We start from the raw sequence: 6287 nt of genomic DNA, 5'->3' as shown, positions 1-6287 counted from the left end.
CGGCTTCAAAAACATTACTGTTGAACCTGGTAGGTTCTCCTGGGCAGTGTTGCTGGACTGTTGCTGAGTCATCGGTTCTCTGGTAGTGTCTGGGTCGGGGTGTGGTGTGGGTTAGGGTTAGGGGTGGGGGTGCAGCGGGGGTAGGGGTTGGGGATAGACGTGCGGTTAGGGTTGCGGTTAGATTTGGGTTTAGGGTTAGGGTTAGGTTTAGGGTCGGGGTCGGGGTCGGGGTCGGGGTCAGGGTTAGGGTTAGGGTCAGGGATTAGGGTTAGGGATAGAATGTTCAAGTCATTGTTTATGGAGTAATGGGTGGTTTTGTTGTCTATTTAAATCCACCTGTATTATCAAATCATGCAAACTAAACAATTTACATTATGAAAAGTGGAGTTCATTATCTTAAGCCAAGTCTTCCAACTTGATGCATTCAAAACTTCACCTGAAAATAAGATACAAGATCACTGTGCAAACATCCCACAGCAGCATGTTTTAAATGAACAAGCATGCCCTGTGAATGCCAGCGGTGTCTCCCCTACAGTGCAGCGTGTTTTAAATGAACAAGCATGCCCTGTGAATGCCAACGGTGTCTCCCCTACAGTGCAGCGTGTTTTAAATGAACAAGCATGCCCTGTGAATGCCAGCAGTGTCTCCCCTACAGTGCAACGTGCGTACAGTCAGTGGCATCACAGTACAGTATATCACTCACATTACAAGACAAATCCACAAACAGCAGCCTTCAGAGAGTCCCTCCACTGCGATGACTTTGTTATTTCACATGCAGACACGGTGCTGTCTCCCACACCTGCTCACAACGGCAAAACCAAAACCACATGAAAAGGATACTTCTCTCATCAGGCCCCATATTCAAAGTGTCACTTCATCACCTAAAATAAAAAAAAAAAAATAAGCAATCTATAAATGCTTTCAGCCTAGTTGGACATTATATACAACTTTACCTGTCCCACAAGCATGCACCCCAAGTTGAAAGAGGCAGCATTAATCCTTACAATAGTTGCAGGGAAGAACAACTTCTGCATTAATTAACTGCATTGAAATAAAGACAATCACGGATATAAAGAATCATTAAATACAATCACAAGTGTTACTAACTACCTTAACAAACAGTTACTCCGGGTTCAAATACAGTCAGCACTCTTTATTGCCGCTCAATATTATTTTGAAAATATCACTTGCCAAAAGAGACGACATGTGGCACTGTAATACAGAACATACTTTTAAATCCAGTGTGCATTGTAGCAGTGTGTGTGTGTGTGTTTATTGTGTTCAGGTTACCTTGTGTAGCTGCTCCAGACTCTCACTGTGTGTTTGTGTGTGTGTGTATATATATAGTAGTGTGTGTTTATTGTGTTCAGGTTACCTTGTGTAGCTGCTCCAGACTCTCACTGTGTGTGTGTGTGTGTTTGTATATAGCAGTGTGTGTGTTTATTGTGTTCAGGTTACCTTGTGTAGCTGCTCCAGACTCTCACTGTGTGTGTGTGTGTGTTTGTATATAGCAGTGTGTGTGTTTATTGTGTTCAGGTTACCTTGTGTAGCTGCTCCAGACTCTCACTGTGTGTGTGTTTGTGTGTGTGTGTGTATATATAGTAGTGTGTGTGTTTATTGTGTTCAGGTTACCTTGTGTAGCTGCTCCAGACTCTCACTGTGTGTGTGTCTGTGTGTCTGTGTGTGTGTGTGTGTGTGTGTGTGTGTATAGCAGTGTGTGTGTTTATTGTGTTCAGGTTACCTTGTGTAGCTGCTCCAGACTCTCACTGTGTGTGTGTCTGTGTGTGTGTGTGTGTGTGTTTGTATATAACAGTGTGTGTGTTTATTGTGTTCAGGTTACCTTATGTAGCTGCTCCAGCCTCTCACTGTGTGTGTGTGTGTGTGTTTATTGTGTTCAGGTTACCTTGTGTAGCTGCTCCAGCCTCTCACTGTGTGTGTGTGTGTGTTTATTGTGTTCAGGTTACTTTGTGTAGCTGCTCCAGACTCTCACTCTCTGTGTGTGTGTGTATAGTAGTGTGTGTGTTTATTGTGTTCAGGTTACCTTGTGTAGCTGCTCCAGACTCTCACTGTGTGTGTGTGTGTGTTTGTATATAGCAGTGTGTGTGTTTATTGTGTTCAGGTTACCTTGTGTAGCTGCTCCAGACTCTCACTGTGTGTGTGTGTAGCAGTGTCTGTGTTTATTGTGTTAAATTTACCTTGTGTAGCTGCTCCAGCCTCTCACTGTGTGTGTGTGTGTGTGTGTGTGTGTGTGTGTGTGTATAGCAGTGTGTGTGTTTATTGTGTTCAGGTTACCTTGTGTAGCTGCTCCAGACTCTCACTGTGTGTGTGTGTAGCAGTGTCTGTGTTTATTGTGTTAAATTTACCTTGTGTAGCTGCTCCAGCCTCTCACTGTGTGTGTGTGTGTGTGTGTGTGTGTGTGTGTATAGCAGTGTGTGTGTTTATTGTGTTCAGGTTACCTTGTGTAGCTGCTCCAGACTCTCACTGCATCGGCAGGGCTGTAGTGTTTGTTCAGAAGAGCAGGCAGGCTGTGCCACACTGACCCGGGGTGAGGCGAGGAGTGAGAGGAGGGATGAGGCGAGGGGTGAGAGGAGGGGTGAGCTGTGCTGTGCTGTGCTGTGCTGTTCAGCCTACCTGCCAGCGCCTTGCCTTTGCAGAGGAGTCCCTGTTGATTGACAGGTATGTTGAGCCTGTCAGAGACCAGACTCCAGACTGTGGAGACCTTCTCATCCTCACAGACCTGTCAAGAGACAAGAACATACAGACACACACTGAGGGGATGAGCATTAAACACTGAAACTACATCTTCATCCTCACCGGACAGGCGAGAGACAAGAACACACACACACACACACACACACACACACACACACACACAGTATCAGAGCAATCTAGCGAGGGGACGGTCGAGTATTGTCAAGAGCAAAAACACACTTTCATAAAAACTGCTGCTTTTGTATTATGGTCTGTATGTGTGGCATGCTATAGAAATGTATTGTGTTTTTTTCTTTTTTTGTGCTCTGTACTGTACAGTGCTTTGTGAAACGCTTGTACAAAAATCGCTATATAAATGCAATAAAAAATAAATAAATAAATAAATACACTGGAAGTGCTTCACATTGTCACAGAACAGTATTATGAATTTTCTCTTGGTCTACAGACATAATATTGTCTGAGAATTATTTCTCAGTCTCACAGATGAAGCGACATTTAATACAAGTGCAGAAAAAAATGTGTCAATTTAAACACAATAGCAACACTGAGGTGAAGAGACAAGCCCAACACATTTCTCTTAGAGGTAGTCGAGCAAAGCAAGAGGCGAGGACGGACACATCTGCTGGAAACGCATGGATTTGAATTTGTTACCAGGTTCAGTATTCCCCTCACGTGTGCAGGAGTGACGGCAGGCGTAAGAACGCTGTGTGTTGTGTGTGGAGAGAGTTCGGCTGCGTTCACGACACGCGGACTTCCGTCATTCTGCGCAGAATCCGCACAGAATCGTAGCAAGTAGCCAAGGAATTTTCAGAATCTTTGCAGAATCTGCGCAGATTTAGCAAAGTCTGCCTCTCGTGAACGCACCCCCTGTAGTCTTAAATCGTGGGTCACGTGATTACGAGGCACACACTGACAAACCCCACACATTGTGTGTTTTCAGTTTATATCTTGTTAAAACAGAAAACTATATTAATTAAAACAATAAACTCCACACAAATTCATAAACAACACAGTGAATTCTAATCAGAAATTACAGTTTAAGTGACTAATGTAATCAACCACCATGGATCCCAAAATGATAGATACAGATTGGCCAACAATCAATGCTGCAGGGAAACAAGAACAACAATATAATAAACAGCGACGTCACTCCTTCAGAACTCGTGTGCAGCGAACTCCCAACAATAAAAAGAAATTAACACACACCCGGTGATATTAAAACCATGAAGAGGCAACAACCTCGTGTGTGCACAATAAAGCATTAGCAGGGGCAATCAGATAAATCATCCATAGCAAAAAACAACACAGCAACATTAATTTGCGGTCCATTGTCGGACTGGGTCCGACATTGCAATTATTCCTCACATGTCCTTTGTCGGACTTGGTCCGACATCATTATAGCAACGCAATAAACGCGTGTTTAGTCGTTTTTTTCTCCGGAAAAAGCCGAGACAACCATTCAATTGCCGAGTGGGAGCGACAGGAGCCGAAACAAGTCGAGAAAAAAAAAAAAGGCGTATCTCATGAATAGTCATATATGGTATCAGGTATCAGATAACGGGGCGTTCATAGTAAACAAGCTGGCTGAGTGCGTCAGCGCACAGAGACTATCATGGACATTTGTAGAGATTTTTTCAGATGTTATAGTAATAAAATAATGACTTGGATCGCATTATTGAGGAGTTTGGTGATAAAACGAGTGATCCAGAGATGATCGATCGGTATGTACGACTATTATTATTACTATTATTATTATTATTATGATTATTATTATTATTTATTTCTTACATAGGTAAACGCTATAGCAAACGAAAGGGTGGGGCGGGGCTGGAGATTTCTAGTGAGTGCTTTGTTGATATGCAGGGCCATTTAAACCCGTTTGACTGTGAAAAAAAAATACTTTTAAACAGCGCGTCTAAAATGAACTGCGCGTGTGAAAACCTGACGTGCCTGTTGCGCACTTAATAAATGGACTGCAAAGGGTTAAAACAAACACAGAAAACGGAGGCTAGCGCGCTTTCGATTATGACTAACAAAAAGGATGAGATGAAGCCGTACTGCCAAAAAACAAGCCCCTTAAACAGGTATAAATAACAATACGGTTTTGTTTTACCTGAGGAGAATCCTCCAATTGCGATGTGAAACTCCAGGCAAGCATGGGGGCGGACATTCTGTGAAGCGCGCATGCTGACGTAGGCTTTGTTATGACCGTGAACGCGCCTGATAGAAGTCTGTGGGGACCCTGCTTTCACTGCTCGTGCTGTGTCCTGTAGCTCAATATGCAGGGGTTATTTTTTTTATATAAAAAAGCCGTTTTGTGGCTTTCCAAAGACGTATCATGCGTCTGGATCGGATGTTCGTAGACAAAATGATAATTGTTTACATTTGGTCAAATACAAGATTGCATGTAGTTTCCGAACATCTCCCCCTGGTGGTTAATTGCGGTGTTTACGGCAGAATAATTCAATGGGTTTTCTCCATATCCCATATATTTTCATATTACCCATAATTCAATTTGTGACACTTAACTGGAAAGGTACATATATTTAAATTATATATATATTTTTAATAATAAAAATTGTATAAAACATTGAACATATATTATCCACAAACGCCGTTTTGGTAACAATATAATATTTGAACTTATTTTAATATATAAATTAATGAGTAATAACCCTAAATTGAATTTTACGTAGTTATACGAATTATAAATAGCTATTGGAATGATGTAATTAGCATATATCCCAATTATCCTGAATTGTAAAATTACTGATTTGTGAGGAATAAATCAAAAGTTATGTGTAATATATATATATAGATATATATTTTTTTATTTTAAAGAATTAAATTGTATAAAACATTAACCATGTAATCCTCAATGACCACTTTGGTGACAATATAATATTTTTTATCATTTTAAGATAGAAATATACTGTAATAAAACCAAACCACAAATAGACTTTGGACTAATTATATGAGTTATAAATAACAATTGAACTCTTTATATATTATATAGCAAGAGCTGTGTGGCTTGAGCTAGTGGATTGTGCTTGGTATGAGTGAAGTGGCTGAGATTGAACGTGTGTGAGTAAATAAAGTGCTGAGAAAGAAGGCTGGTTGGAGAGAGAGAGAGAGAGAGAGAGAGAGATGGGAGCCCCCCAGGAAAGGAAAGTGGGGGGGTGGAGAGATGGGAGGAACAGAGAGGGACAGAGAGGGACAATGGGGAGGGGCGCGGAGGATGAAGAGCGGCAAAGACGAGCCACGCGCGTCAAAAAGTCCAGCGCGCGCTGGACTTTTTGACGCGCGTGGCTCGTCTTTGCCGCTCTTCATCCTCCGCGCCCCTCCCCATTGGACATAGACCACCCCCCCGACCACTGACTCTTGACCCATGACCATTCACTTATGAGCCCTTCAACCTTTTAGGATATACATTTTATTTTCTTTTATATATTTTAACCCTTGAGACCCCTGAATAATTAAAGAACCCTTTTGGAGATTCCTTGAAATTTTGGCAAAAAACAGATTTCACTTGACTTATTGAAATAACTGTCTTGGAAATTCTATTGAAAGGAAGA

This window comes from Acipenser ruthenus, chromosome 28, assembly GCF_902713425.1.
Source record: "Acipenser ruthenus chromosome 28, fAciRut3.2 maternal haplotype, whole genome shotgun sequence".
Classification (NCBI taxonomy): Eukaryota; Metazoa; Chordata; class Actinopteri; order Acipenseriformes; family Acipenseridae; genus Acipenser; species Acipenser ruthenus.
This window is presented reverse-complemented; position numbering follows the sequence as displayed.